Source organism: Ursus americanus, chromosome 27, assembly GCF_024610735.1.
Source record: "Ursus americanus isolate L20-20 chromosome 27, mUrsAme1.1.p, whole genome shotgun sequence".
NCBI classification, from domain to species: Eukaryota; Metazoa; Chordata; class Mammalia; order Carnivora; family Ursidae; genus Ursus; species Ursus americanus.
This window is the reverse complement of record NC_142153.1, coordinates 24,208,867-24,223,498: the sequence shown is the minus strand read 5'-3', so window position 1 is coordinate 24,223,498 and position 14,632 is coordinate 24,208,867. Positions and strand designations below refer to the sequence as shown.

General features: G+C 45.5%; 1 pseudogene; it reads left to right on the top strand.

The window, feature by feature from the left end:
- Positions 1-11,423: 11,423 nt before the first annotated feature.
- Positions 11,424-13,629, top strand: LOC123800915 (aspartate aminotransferase, mitochondrial-like; annotated as a pseudogene).
- The last annotated feature ends 1,003 nt before the right edge of the window (positions 13,630-14,632 follow it).

Here is a 14,632-nt window from a genome sequence, read left to right as displayed (position 1 = left end):
TTTGACTCAGGTCATGATCCCAGGATCCTGGGATTGAGCCCCTCATTGGGCTCCCTGCTCAGTGGGGAGTCTGCTTGTCCCTCTCCCTCTGCCCTTCCACCCTGCTTGTGTGTGCTTTCTCTTTCTTAAATAAATAAAATCTTTAAAAAATAATAATAAAGGTCAAAAAAAGACGTTTAGATAAGCAGAAATGGAAAAGTCATGATCAGCAGACCCTTTCGAAAGTAAATTCCTTGTGAGAGAAGGAAAATGAGCCCAGAAAAAGTCTGAGATGCAAAAAAGTCAACAAAGAAAATTAACATTGACTGATAATAATAATAATAATGCCTAATGTATAAGGCTACAAAAATTTAGATAGATCTAAATTTCTGTGCAAAAATAGCAAAGAAGTCCAGAAGGGAGGTAAATTTTTTAAAAAACTAATTAAGACTCTTAATGCTTTTGGAGGAGGGTAAAGCCATTGGTTAATTTTACATTTTGCTAAATTAAATATCCATGTTATATTTTCTGGGTCACTACTAAAAAATAGAAGCAAAGTATTACTTAGAAAATACTAGAAAGACAATATTAAGGTATGGAACAAAAACGTAATCCAAAGGAGGTTAAGAAAAGCATTAAAGGAAGATAAACCTAGATGGGTCAGGATGGGAGGGGGGACAACAATTAGAAAGTATGAAATAATAAGCACAGTAATTATAAGTGGACGAATATCTCCAGTCCAAAGATAAAAATAGACCAGATTTTTTCAGAAATCCAGCTACAGGGGCTCCTGGGTGGCTCAGTCGGTTAAGCATCTGGCTATTGATTTCAGCTCAGGTCATGATCTCAGGGTCATGAGATCAAACCTTATGTCAACCTCCATGCTTAGCGGGGAATCTTCTTGAGATTTTGTCTCTCTCTTTGCTCTTCCCTGCTTGCACACTCCCTCTCTCTCAAATACATTATCTTTTTTTTTTTTAAAGAAAAATACAGCTACATTCTGTTTATAAGAAACTTCAGAGCACAGTAAGGTTGAATAAAAAAAGATAGGGGAAGGAATTATGAGGCAAATTCTACAAAGACAAAAGTAGGATGGCCATTTTAATCTTAGATGAAAGAAACCTTAAAGCAAAAGCATTGATGACAGTGAAGATCACTACATTTGATAAAAGTTTCAACTCACTAGGAAATTACAGCAATTCTAAATTTGTATAGATTCAATAAAATAGCCTCAGAATATATAAAGCAAAATTTGGAAGAATTACAAGAGGAAATGTACATATGAAATTTACGTACCATGACAGTGGGAGATTCCAAAACTACCTCTGTAGCAATTGATGGATTAAGCAGGCAAGAAAAAGCAAGCTTGATCAAACGGTCATTATATCTAAAAATCATATTTGGGGGGGCGCCTGGGTGGCTCAGTCGTTAAGCCTCTGCCTTCGGCCCAGGGCGTGATCCCAGGGTCCTGGGATTGAGCCCCACATCAGACTCCCTGCTCCACTGGGAGCCTGCTTCTTCCTCTCTCACTCCCCCTCCTTGTGTTCCCTCTCTCGCTGGCTGTCTCTCTCTCTGTCAAATAAATAAAATCTTTTTTTAAAAAATCATATTTGGGGCCATAAAGCCACTATCAACAAACAATTTTTAAAGTCTACTTCATATAGAGGGGCGTCTGGGTGGCGCAGACGGTTAAGCGTCCGACTCTTATTTTCAGCTCAAGTCGTGATCTCAGGGTGGTGAGATCGAGCCCCATCTCAGGCTCTGTGCTCCATGCAGAGTCAGCTTGAGATTCTCTCTCCCTCTCCCTCTGCCCCTCCTGTTTGTGTCACTCTCTCTTTCTCCCTCTCTAAAATAAGTAAATCTTAAAAAAATAAAACAGAATCTGCTTCATAGAGATGACAATCTCTGACCACAGCACTATTAAATCAGACACCAATACCAAAAAGGTCATGCCTCACTGCATCCCTCAAAGAACCTGGTTTGGAGAAATAAGAATAAATAATCAGCGGGTCAAAAGTAGTCTCAACTTTTTAGAAAATAGAATTACAAAGAAAGGTAAATGCTACATATCATTGCAGTTAAAGCCATACTTAGGAAAAGGGAAAAAAAGCCCTAAATGCTTACATTTTCAAGAAGAAGGAAATATATGAGCTCGCATCTAGTTTAAGAAGGAAGACAAGTGCCAGACAAAAAGGCAAATAACGCAGAGGAAAGGAAACCCTATTCCTTTTCTGATACTTTACAGTTTTCGCTTAACATTGTTTTTCCTTGTTTTCGTTTCTTACTTTTATTGGTCTCATCATAGGGCTATGCATTCCATTTTCATCTTGTTAATTTAGAAGTTTTACCATCATGTGCCATTCAACTAATGACCTGGCTTTTCCGGTCACTAGAAAGCCAACCGAGTGCCTCTGTTGCCCTATTATTTCAAAGCTGTTTCTCCCACCGAGACCCACTCTTTCCCTACTGATTTCCTCTTTCTGATTTCATCATGTTTTGCTCATAACCTAATGGAACGAAATCTTCAGAATTCTTTCATTTTCCCTTTTGCTCCTCCTTCCAGGCATCTCTAGCCCCCTAATTAAACCCTGGAATGTTTTTACTTCCTCTTGCACTCTTAATTCTGAGGCTTTGCTGAAATAGTTGGACATAGGGTTTTACTTAACAACTGTCTGTGTGCTTGTTTGTCTTCAGGGTCCGTGTGCAAGATTTATGTTACACATTATATTCTTAACCATTAATATTTAATGATGTATTTCTAAAAACCAATGCATTATTTATCTCTGATTCTTTCCTACTTTCCCTTTCCTTGTATTGAAGTCTCTGTCCAGTTCATTGGTGTCTGGAAAGGGCTTTTTCTCGAGTATTTACCTCAGATGGGGCGTTCTATGATTTATTCTCTGAATTAGTGCATGTCCTTGAATATCTTCCGCTCACCTTAACAGGTAAACAACTGCAAAAGCCTAGTATAGGAATCTGGGGGTTCTTTCCATCTCCTCTAGCTTCCAGTGTTGCAGATAAGAAGTCCAGCGACAGTCAAAAAAGGAAAAGCCTAGAAACTTGTTTTTCCCAGATATGACTAAGCATGTGTTCATTTCATCAGTCGAACCAAAAACTCTGAGTGTTTTTTACTCTGCAAACTTGTCTTTCTTTGGCTTAGGAAAATTTCCTAAGTGATTTAAAATTATTTCTTCTACCTCGCATGTTCTTTCTTCTTTTAGAATGTCTATTATTCAAATGGTTGGTATCCTGCATCCATTTCCCAAATTCTCACCCTGTCACCTTGTGGTTTCCAGCTCGTGGCATGTTTTACTCTGTGACTTGTGGATGGTGCCCAGTCTTGCAGGCCACTAACACAGATCTCATCCATCACCATCAACCCTCTGCATTCATGCACCGAATCAGTGAGGTTTTCGTTTGTTATTCAGTAGTTTTGTTCCTAAGTGCTTCTTTCAATTTTTTTAACTTAGGGACCCATCTGTCTGATCCAGCAGGCCTCTTCCATTGGGTGTGCAATGTGATTGTTGAATCTATTTGTCCTCTTTGGCTTCTGGACATCTTTAGGTCCCTGATTCTTTTTTTTTTTTTTTCCCCTCCATTGGCCAACTGGAGTTCAGGCCTATTTTTTTAGAGCTACTCGAAAAATCAGGAAACTCTCAGGCCAAGGGGTCTCGTCCCCGTGAGCCTAGTACAGAGGCAGACAGTCCTCTCTGAGGCACCTAGGAAGCAGCCCTGTTCTCAGGTCACCCTAGGCTCTCCCAGCACCCATGGCAGGGAAGACTTGCCCAAACTTTTATGTCCCTGGGGAATCTGGACACTCTCAAGTAGAATAGGGCGGACACCCTACCCCTGGGGTCTACATCTTGATTGATTAGCCCAGTGCCTTTCTCCGAGCTCACCCAGCTCAGCACTACTTCCTTAGCAAGGGAAGTTTCAGGGACGGGGAGTCCCCACTGAGAGTCCAGGGCCTCATTTACACCCATAGTAGATCCTCGCTCTTGAGAGGCAAATCTTGTGGATTTGGAAATGGAGGGAAGGGGAATCTCATTGAGACTGCCATATTCTGAAAATCCTCTGCCCAGGGCTTTCTTCTGTACAATGAGAAAATCTAAGAGCCCTTTCAGCTCCAAATATCTATAAATCAGAGCTTAAACAAGAAACGTTCATGACTATGATAATTTTTGGGAATAGAGTTTGCATAAAAGAAACACTTTAGGACAATTGTTTTTTGTTTTTTGTTTTTTTTGAATATTTATTTATTTTAGAGAAGGAGAGTGTGTGAGCAGTTGGAAGGGCAGAGGGAGAGAGAGGGAATCCTCAAGCAGAGGCCCCGCAGCACGAAGCCCTACTCAGGGCTCCATCCCAGAACCCTGTGATCATGACCTGAGCCGAAATCAAGAGTAGGGTACTCAACCGACTGAGCCCCCCAGGCGCTCCTTCGGGCTAAGTGGTTTTAAGAAGAGAGCCCTTAAGAGAGTGGTCACCAGCTGATCTGGTGACAGGAGATCCAGCTTGGAACTAGGTGGCAAGATCCTCTGAGTTTTCAATTCTGCTACTTCTGATCAGTTATAGAACATGAAGTGTTTTCTTTCTGTAACCTAGAATGGTGCTTCTCAAACTTTCCTGCACCAGCGATGCCCAGCGATGTTACAATGTAGCCTCTGATTCAGTCGGTCTGGGGGATGGCCGGAGAGCCTGTGTTTCTTCCCGGTGGGTTTGCCCGCACGGCTTGTCTTGGCTCACAGCATCAGCCGCAGGGCCTGGAGTATTTGTAGTGGTGAGTAGACCTCTGGCGGCCACAGGAGAAATGTGCCATCATTTTGTCAGGCAGCTACGAATTCTTTTTCTGGGAATGTTACAAAAAATCCCCCCCCCCCAAATCAGCAGTTGATTACCTCTGACCTGATACAGGCAAGGCCAACAGAGTTCATTAATTTGGACTCCGTTAATCTGGAATTTCGTGTCATTCCAGACAGACTGCATTGCCAGGGATAAGCAAAGAACGGGTGTGTTTATTAAATGCTAAAGCAAATGCATTGAAAAAAAAAAATGGAAACGACCCTTGTGGTAGTCTTTATAAACAAATAATGAATGAACACCAAGTGATTAGTCTTTATTAATTTTTTAAAATTCTTTAAGGCTTTTAATTTAATTCTCTTATCCCTGTCAAGGGTGGCCATAAATGACATTTCTTATGAAACATTCACTGATTCAGGCCCGTTTCTGAGTCAGAACAGCACACTCTTTAATTAAGAAAAATGAGGGCCATTTTATAGTAGCTTTAAATTTCTCAGTCTTTTGGCTCCTTTCAGTCTGTGCTTCTCGAACAGAAAATAAAAAGTACAATGCCATTTGACTTAACTGTTGTCAGTGTTTCAAATTAAACAAAGTATCTATAAACGCTTGAAAGGTATTCAATTCTGGAAACTATTTTTTCCTATTGTTTTTCTCCCCCTAGCTGCAAATATGTTTCTTATTTTGAATGTCAATAGACCTATTTCCTGGCTTTGCCGCGGTAAACAGATAAATGTTCCAGAAATCATCCATTTTTGTTTTTTTGCGATAACAAAATTAGTATCACTTTAGGAAGGAAGATAAACATCCTAAGCAACAATGTGCTTATTCTCAAACTCGAAGCCCATCCGATTGAAACAAACTTGCATACTGGCCTCGGTGTGGACTTGAGAGTGGCGGACACGTCCGTCCTCCTGTGTAACTCGCTGTCGCTGGTCCTCAGCAGCTCCTGGAAAATGGTTCGTTGGCTCATGGAGATTTTCTCGACTTTAGTCATGTCCCTGTGTCCTTGCATTTGGACACGAAATCAGACCCCAAAGCAAGTCTGTTTCCTGTGCTGCCCTCGTATTGTCCTATCCATTTATGTTATGAGAGTTACACAGATCTGATGTATTGTGAGAAGTTGTGTCAGTTTATTCAAACCTCTCATGAGTCAGCTTTATAACAACATCTGGAGTCACTCCTGCTGACCCAGACTCGGCAGTTGTCGAAAGAAGGATCTGTGTGGATCATTTCAGAGGCTCCTGTTCTGCTGTTCAAGGACAGGTTTGGTGAGAAGTGCGGGTAAATGGTTAATTACAGATATTTTTTTCCATTTTTAGAGTCCCCCAAATCACACACAATTTCATATGCATCTCTGACTCAGGGAGCGACATGTGGTCCATGTGTACAACCAGACAGCATCTGGTAATGACCCTGATAACCACCCGTTACTAAATGAAAGGAAAACTCTATTCCTCTGCTCTGCACTCACCCCACTTCTGACAGCGGATGTGGGGGGGGTGTTCTCACATTGACCAATCCTCTGACACGAGCTGGGTGTCCTACAATTGAGCTCAGCTCTGAGCCTGTCTATCTGGGGTGAGCAGAAGACCCCGCGGGTTAAGGGCTCAGTTTCACAAGGCAGCCCCACTCCAGATGCTGACTGTAGGCAGTGGTCCCCGGGTCATTCACACTTCTTTCTGATTCGGCCACAACAAATTGGGGGTTCCAGTGACCCTCCTCAGGTTCAACAATATGCTGTTATGTCCCACAGAGCTCAGGGAAACACTGACATTTACCAGTTTGTGATATAATAAAGAATATCCTAAAGGACGCAAATGAAGAGATACAGAGGATGGTCCAAAAGGGTCCCAAGCACAGGAGTTTCTGTCCCCGTGGAGTTAGGACGTGCCACCCTCCCAGCACATGAATGCGTTTACCAACCCAGGAGCTCTGGAACACTTTAGAGACTTTTATGGATGCTTCATCACATAGATATGATTAATTATTCACTTGGTTTCTGGCCCCTCTTCCCTCGCTTGAGAATGCGGCATGGAGATGAAACGTCCAAGCTCCTTTTTTTTTTTTTTAAAGATTTTATTTATTTATTTGACAGAGATAGAGACAGCCAGTGAGAGAGGGAACACAAGCAGGGGGAGTGGGAGAGGAAGAAGCAGGCTCATAGCGGAAGAGCCTGATGTGGGGCTCGATCCCATAACGCTGGGATCACACCCTGAGCTGAAGGCAGACGCCCAACCGCTGTGCCACCCAGGCACCCCGAAACGTCCAAGCTTCTGATCACGGTGTGATCTTTCTGGTGACCTGCCCCCATCCTGAAGCTGTCCAGGGCCACCCAGGGTCTCCTCATTTGAACCAAAGGCACTCCCAGTACCCAGGAAATTCCAAGCACCAGGGATTGGGGTTAAAGGCCACTTTCCGTGGTTTCAGTCACAGTTGGTCAACCAAGGTCAGGAAGCAGACGCTCCTCCTTCTGATGTATCCTCAGAAGGTCAAGGTCGCATAAGGCTACATCACAACGCCTGCGTCACTCACCTCACTTCTATTCATCATGTAGGCATTTTATCATCTCACATCATCACGAGAAGAAGGGTGAGTCCAGTATAATAAGATATTTGAGAGAGACCACATTCACATAATTTTTAATATATTGTAATAATCGTATATTGCAAATATTGTACAATTGGGTTTTTTTATTGCTTGCTGTTGTGAATCTCTTACTGTGCCTAACTGATAAATTAAACTTAATTACAGGTACATGTGTATAGGAAAAAAGTATAGTATATATAGGGCTTGGTACCAGCCTTCGTTGCAGACATCCAATGGGGTCTTGGAATGTATCCTCCACAGACAAGCGGGGGGGGGGGGGGGTACTGTACTAAAATTCAAGACACAATTAAGTACTTATTTTACACTTTAAAACCTAACATTCCTTTCTTAAGATAAGTCTAATTTATTCCCCTTCTTGCCTTTCATTCTGCGGAGCTCTTCTATTAAGTGAGACAGAAAAACACAGAGGTAATAATCAGAGCTAGAATGGGAAGCACATAACTCCATAGTCCAAGGCACACACAGAAAATGGAGCGTATTTTCCCTTATCTGTGTACCCACTGTGACGACCATAGAAGTCATTCGAAAAACGGAAACATTTATGGGCTCCGTGATTTCAGAAGTAGAGTAAGCAATGTAAAAATAGAGGCAGCTGAGGGTAAACCTGGGGAGGCTTCACCTCCCAGGAAGGAGTGACTTCTACCGGCCTGAAACATCTTCTACCCCCAACACTGAACACTTTGCTTTATGTTGTTACCTTTGCTTACTTCTAAAAACCAGAAATAGGGGCACCTGGGTGTCTCAGTCGGTGAAGCGTCCAACTCTTGGTTTTGACTCAGGTCGTGATCTCAGGGTCCTGAGATCGAGCCTCGTGGCGGGTTCTCACTGGGTGTGGAACCTGCTTAAGATTCTCTCTCGCCCTTGGGGCACCTGAGTGGCACAGCGGTTAAGCGTCTGCCTTCGGCTCAGGGCGTGATCCCGGCGTTATGGGATCGAGCCCCACATCAGGCTCCTCCGCTATGAGCCTGCTTCTTCCTCTCCCACTCCCCCTGCTTGTGTTCCCTCTCTCGCTGGCTGTCTCTATCTCGGTCACATAAATAAATAAAATCTTAAAAAAAAAAAAAAAAGATTCTCTCTCTCCCTCTCCCTCTGCCCCCTCCCTAAAATAAATAAATAAATAATAAAAATTCAAAAATAAAACCCAGAAATAGGCTTAAAATACAAGCTTAAGGGTGCAACAGGTATTAATAATTCACACACAAGATGCAATCGATTCAGCCAGATTGCTTTCCTCCTACATGTGCAGAGCCCTGAAGAAGCAGTGTTCACGGGGTGGAGGGGAGGGAGAGATGAGTCTCCGGCACAGAATTCCCTCCTGTCATCGCCTTCCTGGGGCAGGCGGGACTGGCCTCGGTCTGTGGGTCGGGATGGGGCCGAAGAATGAGGCACCTGTTGCTGGCAGTTGCGGTACCATGTAGAGACAGGTAAATACTGAAAGTCACGTCCCCAGAGGAATGCAAGGTCAGAGCCAAAACAAACTTTCTACACTGGGTCAGCAATCCCAGGGGCCGGATAACAAGTAGAAACTAAGGTAAGGTGCCAAATGGGTTAGAAAAACAAACTAGAAGAGGCGAAGTGCCGAGGGAGAGTATCAGGAGGCAGCTACCTGAGGTCATGCTGACTGCATTTTGAAGAACTAAAATAGTTCGGAACGAACACCAACCCCACCACCACCAGCAGGCTTTCTCCTGTAGGGTTGCTCTAGATTTGCCTAGTAGAAGGCTTTGAAAAAGTCTGAGGCTGGCTTTTCCAAGATGGAAGGGGGTCCCCATTGTCCAGAGCTCTTGTTGGGATCCAGTGTTCAGGGTGAGTTGTTGTTGAGGGTGGGCTGGGCAGAGCAGGGATCTGTGGGGCATGCTGGTTATGTTTGCAGAAGGAAGCTGGAGACAGAAAGCTTGAAGGGCCCAAGTGGACTACTGGTTTCTGAAGCGTTGGGTCTGTAAGATTCGTGCTCAGCATGAGGCTGGCTCTGGTTTGTCTGAGGATCCTTCCATTCCTTTCGACCGTTTCTGTCTCAGGAAGAAGCATATAACCAAATTTTGGCCAACAGAGCTTGATGGAGAAGGTGTCAGAGGTTCTGGGAATGTAACCTTACTCCTAAGAGAGAGCCATGGAAGGAAACTTCTCTTCTTTAGTCCATGATGACCTTTAATCTCATTCCTGGACTCTTGCTACTTGCCCAAGGTTGAAGCTCACACAAGGAGAGGGGTGGACTGAGAGAATCTCAGAGAAGTGTAACCAGGGTTCTGATCTACCACCACTCCTGTGACGACGATACATCTCCTTATTGTATAAGCCGGTTTAAGCAGGGATTTCTGCTTATTGAAGTCAAATCATCCTATCGATACAAAAATAAAAGGCAGCCATGTTTTCTATCGAGGTGGAAATTGGAGCTTGAAGAGGTTAAGTAATGCTTCCAAAGTTGTCTGGCTCCTTAGGTAGGCTCAGGATTTGAAGCCATTGTGGCTCGACTCCGAAGCCTGTTTTCTTAACACACGCAGTTTAGACTCCCTGGGTGACACAATTAATCTGACTCTTGGTCAGAAGGGTGTAGATGGTGGACATGATTCCCCTGGGGGCTCCCAGTCCAGGGCAGCTGACGCCTTGTCAGTGTACTTGTCCTGGGGTTGATCTGGTAACGATGGTGCTTTTGGAGCCCAGGACATTTATGGAAGAACCAGGGATTTAGATGAGAACAAAAGAGGAGCTCACATGGAAGAATAGGACTTCTCTATGTTATACAAAGACTCCTATTCATGCTTCATGGGTCACCTTAAATGCGATTTTCTCAGTGAGCATTTCCTAATCCCAGCCTTGGTTGTATTATATGCTTTCATAGCACCCTAAACGTCTTATCCTTATCCCAATTATAATTAGGTAATTGTTTGATGTCTGTCTTCCCTGTAGACTGTAAATCCCTTAGTCCTCTGCACTTCCTTTTCTCTAAGCCCACCTCCACCCAGCCATGTATTTGGTTTTCACGCCAGGTGATACAAGTGCGTCTGTCCAAACAGACAGGACACCTCTGGGGGATGGGCTGTCCTGAGTGCGGAGCTGCACATGGGCAGGGGGCTAGTTCAAGGCCGGGCTGCAGGAGAAGGCGGGAGGCGCGGGGGTCTACAGGGAAGACACCACTATGACAGAGTGTAGAAAGGAAATGGAAGGAAACCAGAGGTAAACCTCATCTGTTTCAGAATTTTAGCTAGAAATTCATATGTAGAAAAGAAACATTGTGCAACCTCTTTACCATCAAGACAGACAGACAAACACAGAGAGAGAGAGAGAGAGAGAGAAGGGACTTGAGCTCATTCTTTAGTTACTACCATAAAGTTACATAAGATTTTCTGGACTGGTTTGAAAACTGAACTGTCATTTGTACTTTATTTCTTACTGGAAAATACTTTAAGAGTACCCCCCGAATAACTACTACGTATGAACTTTTGATAAAATATGATCATCCCTTGTTATTGAAGTGACCTTGTTGTTGGTGTGGTGATTTGGACTCCTCCTAAAGCCAAGTGCAATGCCTGGAACCTAGCAGGTGCTCAGTCAGTAATTGTTCCACAGAGGAGGGAAACTGATCGTTGACTCTACTTGATTTCTAGGCAGCACATAAACAGAAAGAAACGAGTTTATTTTAACAAAGTGCAGATGACGAAGAATATTTCTACAGATGGGATTCCCTTCAACCAATATTGGCTGAAGAAGAAAGAGAAGTGCTTAGGGAACTTTAAGGCTGTTAGGAACCCAGAGGACATGGAGGAACATTGTCTGCCCAGCTCGTTTCTCTGCTCCTTCATCACCGTCAGGTGTCTATTCCGCACGTACTCATAGTGTATGGTAGGTGTCCTGAGATGTTCGGGAAGAGGTAGAACACACACTTCTATGGGAAAGAAACACCACAATCACACTAACCTTTTAAAGTCAGAATATGATCACGTTATTCTCCTGCTTAAAGACGTCCCACTTGTGGCCCTCTGCCCTGCCATGTAGCTATCCACTGCTTTCCCTCCCCTCACCCCCCACCCCCTCCCGCTGCCATGGCCCTGCCGCATCCTGGTCGAATCCTGCCCAGGGTCGCCACCACCTTCCACCCAGACCTTGCTGCTGTGGCTTCTGCTGGAGCCAGATCCTGGTGGACCCATGTGGAGATGGGGCCTCTAGATCCCATCTTGGGAGTCTCAGAAGCCTTTAAGAGAGACACCAACAGCAAAAAGAGGCATCCGGGGGTTGGTGCCTGCTGGGATGATAATGGAAAGCTTTATGGGCAACTCGTGTCCAGACTGCTGCAAAAAATTTGGACAAAGAATACCTGCCTGTTGCAGGACGTGCTGAATTTTGTTAAGGCATCTGCAGAAGTAGCCCTGGGTGAGAACACCCAAGTGTTGAAAGCAGCCGGTATGTCACCCTGCAGACCTTTCTGGAACCGGGGCCTTGAGGATTGGAGCCAATTTTCTGCAACGAATTTTAAAGTTCAGTCGAGATATTTTTCTGTCCAAACCATCCTGCAGAAATCACACACCCATCTTCAGGGACGCGGGCATGCAGCTCCACGGTTAACAATACTATGACCCCAGGGGTGCCTGGGTGGCACAGCGGTTAAGCGTCTGCCTTCGGCTCAGGGCGTGATCCCGGCGTTATGGGATCAAGCCCCACATCAGGCTCTTCCGCTATGAGCCTGCTTCTTCCTCTCCCACTCCCCCTGCTTGTGTTCCCTCTCTCACTGGCTGTCTCTATCTCTGTCGAATAAATAAAATCTTTAAAAAAAAAAAAACAATACTATGACCCCAAGACATGCGGCTTTGACCTCACAGGTGCTATAGAGGACATTTTGAAAATGCCACAGCAAAGTGTTCTTCTCCTGCATGCCTGTGCCCACAGTCCCACGGGAGTGGACCCTGTCCCTGAGCAGTGGAAGAAAATAGCGACAGTGGTGAAGAAAAACTATCTCTTTGCATTCTTTGACATAGTAGACCAAGGCTTTCCCAGTGGTGATGGTAACAAGGATGGTGGGCTGTACGCCATCTCATCGACCAGGGCATTGATGTTGGTCTCTGCCAATCCTGGGCCAAGAACATGGGTGGGCCTGTGGGAGCCTTCACTGTGGCCTGTAGAGATGCTGAAGCCGACAGGGCGGAGTCACAGTGGAAACTCTTAATCCATCCCGCGTATTCCAACCCTCTAATCAACGGGGCATGGATTGCCTCAACTATCCTGACCGGCCCTGGCCTGCAAATCAATGGCGGCAGGAAGTACAAGGCGCGGCCGGCTGCACCACGAGCATGCGCACTCAGCTGGTCTCCAGCCCGGAGAAGGAGGGCTCCTCCCACAGCTGGCAGCCCTTGACCGACCAGATGGCGTGTTTTGTTTCACAGGACTGAAGCCTGAGCAGGTGGAGCGGACGACCAAGGAGTTCTTCATCTGCATGACAAAGGACGGCTGCATCTCTGCGACAGGGGTCACCTCGGGCAACGTGGGCCACCTTGTCCGTGCCATTCACCAGGTCCCCCAGTAATTTCCTGGGTGAGAGGGAACAGACACAACCTTCCTGCCTGCAGACCCCGCTGCTGTGCGAGTCACATGGAGGAAGGAGGCAGGTGGTGGCGAGCAGGTCATGTCTTTCAACCACAGTACTTAACACTCAACCACTGAATGTGTTTCTCAGAAAAGAACGTGTAGTGGAATCAGGCAGAGGATCTGTGGCTGGTGTCTGAAACTCTGTGGCTCAAAACCCAAACTACTGCTCATACTTTAACTCTAGCTGGTCCAAACGAGTTTTTACATGTAGAAGGAAGACACAGCCCCCCAAAACCAGTCGATTGTGCCACTGCGATATTCCAGAAGCTTTAACTGCAGCACCTAAAGGTGCTGGGGGCCCCTCTGTAGATCCAGCACGAGATCAGCACCTGTAAGAGGCACTGTGGGAAGAGCGAGTTCTCACATTCGCAGGCAGCCTCGTGTTTGTCCCCCCGCAATCGAGCGAGCGAGCAAGCTTATCAACAGCCCCTGTTACAGAGATCGTGCTGCCTGAAAACCAGCGGGTGTGCTGCAGCTGCTGCGAGGAAAAGACAAGATGCCGTTTCCTGTCTTATTTAAGAAAAAAAAGAGAGGGGGCTCTTCTTTTTAATACTTGCAGGCATTTTAACACTCCTCTCTTCTCCCTTACCATTGCTCTTCTTTTCTTTAGGCACAGAGATCGCTAGCTAGTCTAGATTTTCATCCTAGTCTCCTGCTTGATGGACCGCCAACCCCATCCTGTAGGATTTACTTATTTGAAGAATGGAGAACATGATCTCCCGCTCCTCCCCTCCACTGGCCTTGCTCTTCGGAGAATAGCGGAGGGTAGACTGCACGTTTGGTTCCGCATCCTCTTCGAGGAGCGTTTGTCTGCTGTCGGGATGTCGCCTCTGCCCAGTTGGACCTCTTCCTTCATTGAGTGTGGTTGTGCGATCTCTCATCTCGCATCGCGAGCGGGCAGCGCTGGGCACGGCCGGGAAAGAGGATATCTGGGCTTCGGTTTTAACCTCCGTGTGCTGCCAGCTGGGCTCAGGCTTCACCCTTTGGAAAGATGATCTCCATCTGCTCCAGTCATGCAGACTATTGCAGCCTGGTTCCTCTGTTAAATAAAGGTACTGTAGGGATGTCTGGGTGGCTCAGTCGGTTAAGGGTCTGCTCAGGTCATGGTCCCAGGGTCCTGGGATCGTGCTGCACGTCGGGCTCCCTGCTCAGCGAGGAGTCTGCTGCTGCCTCTCCCTCTGCCTCCCCCCTCATGCTCGTTCTCTCTTGTGTTCTCTCTCTCGCAAATAAATAAAATCTTAAAAAAAAAAAAAAGTTACTGTAGCACTGAAAAAAAAAAAAAGATATCCCACTTCCTGTAGGATAAAGAGAACAATCTCCTAGGCTGTGTGCTTTACCTAAGTCACCCGGCTTCTTCTCAAGGCTCTGTCCTGCAAGACCTCTGCCTCTCAACCCCATCAGTCCTTCCATCCTTTGAATGCTTGATTCTCTTGTCCTGTCCACACACAGTTTTGTCTGCCTGAGGTGACCTTGCCATCCCTTTACCTAGCTAATGCTGGCTCAGCCTTCAGAAGTCAGATCAAACTTCACTTATTCAGGAAGAACCTTCCCGAATCCCCTGGAATGGGTGCAGTTGTCCTGCCATGTTCTCTCATGCAAGCTCTATGCCACCTTATGATACTTTTCCAAAGAGTAATTCAGTCAATGGGCAATTATATGTTGAACGTTCGTC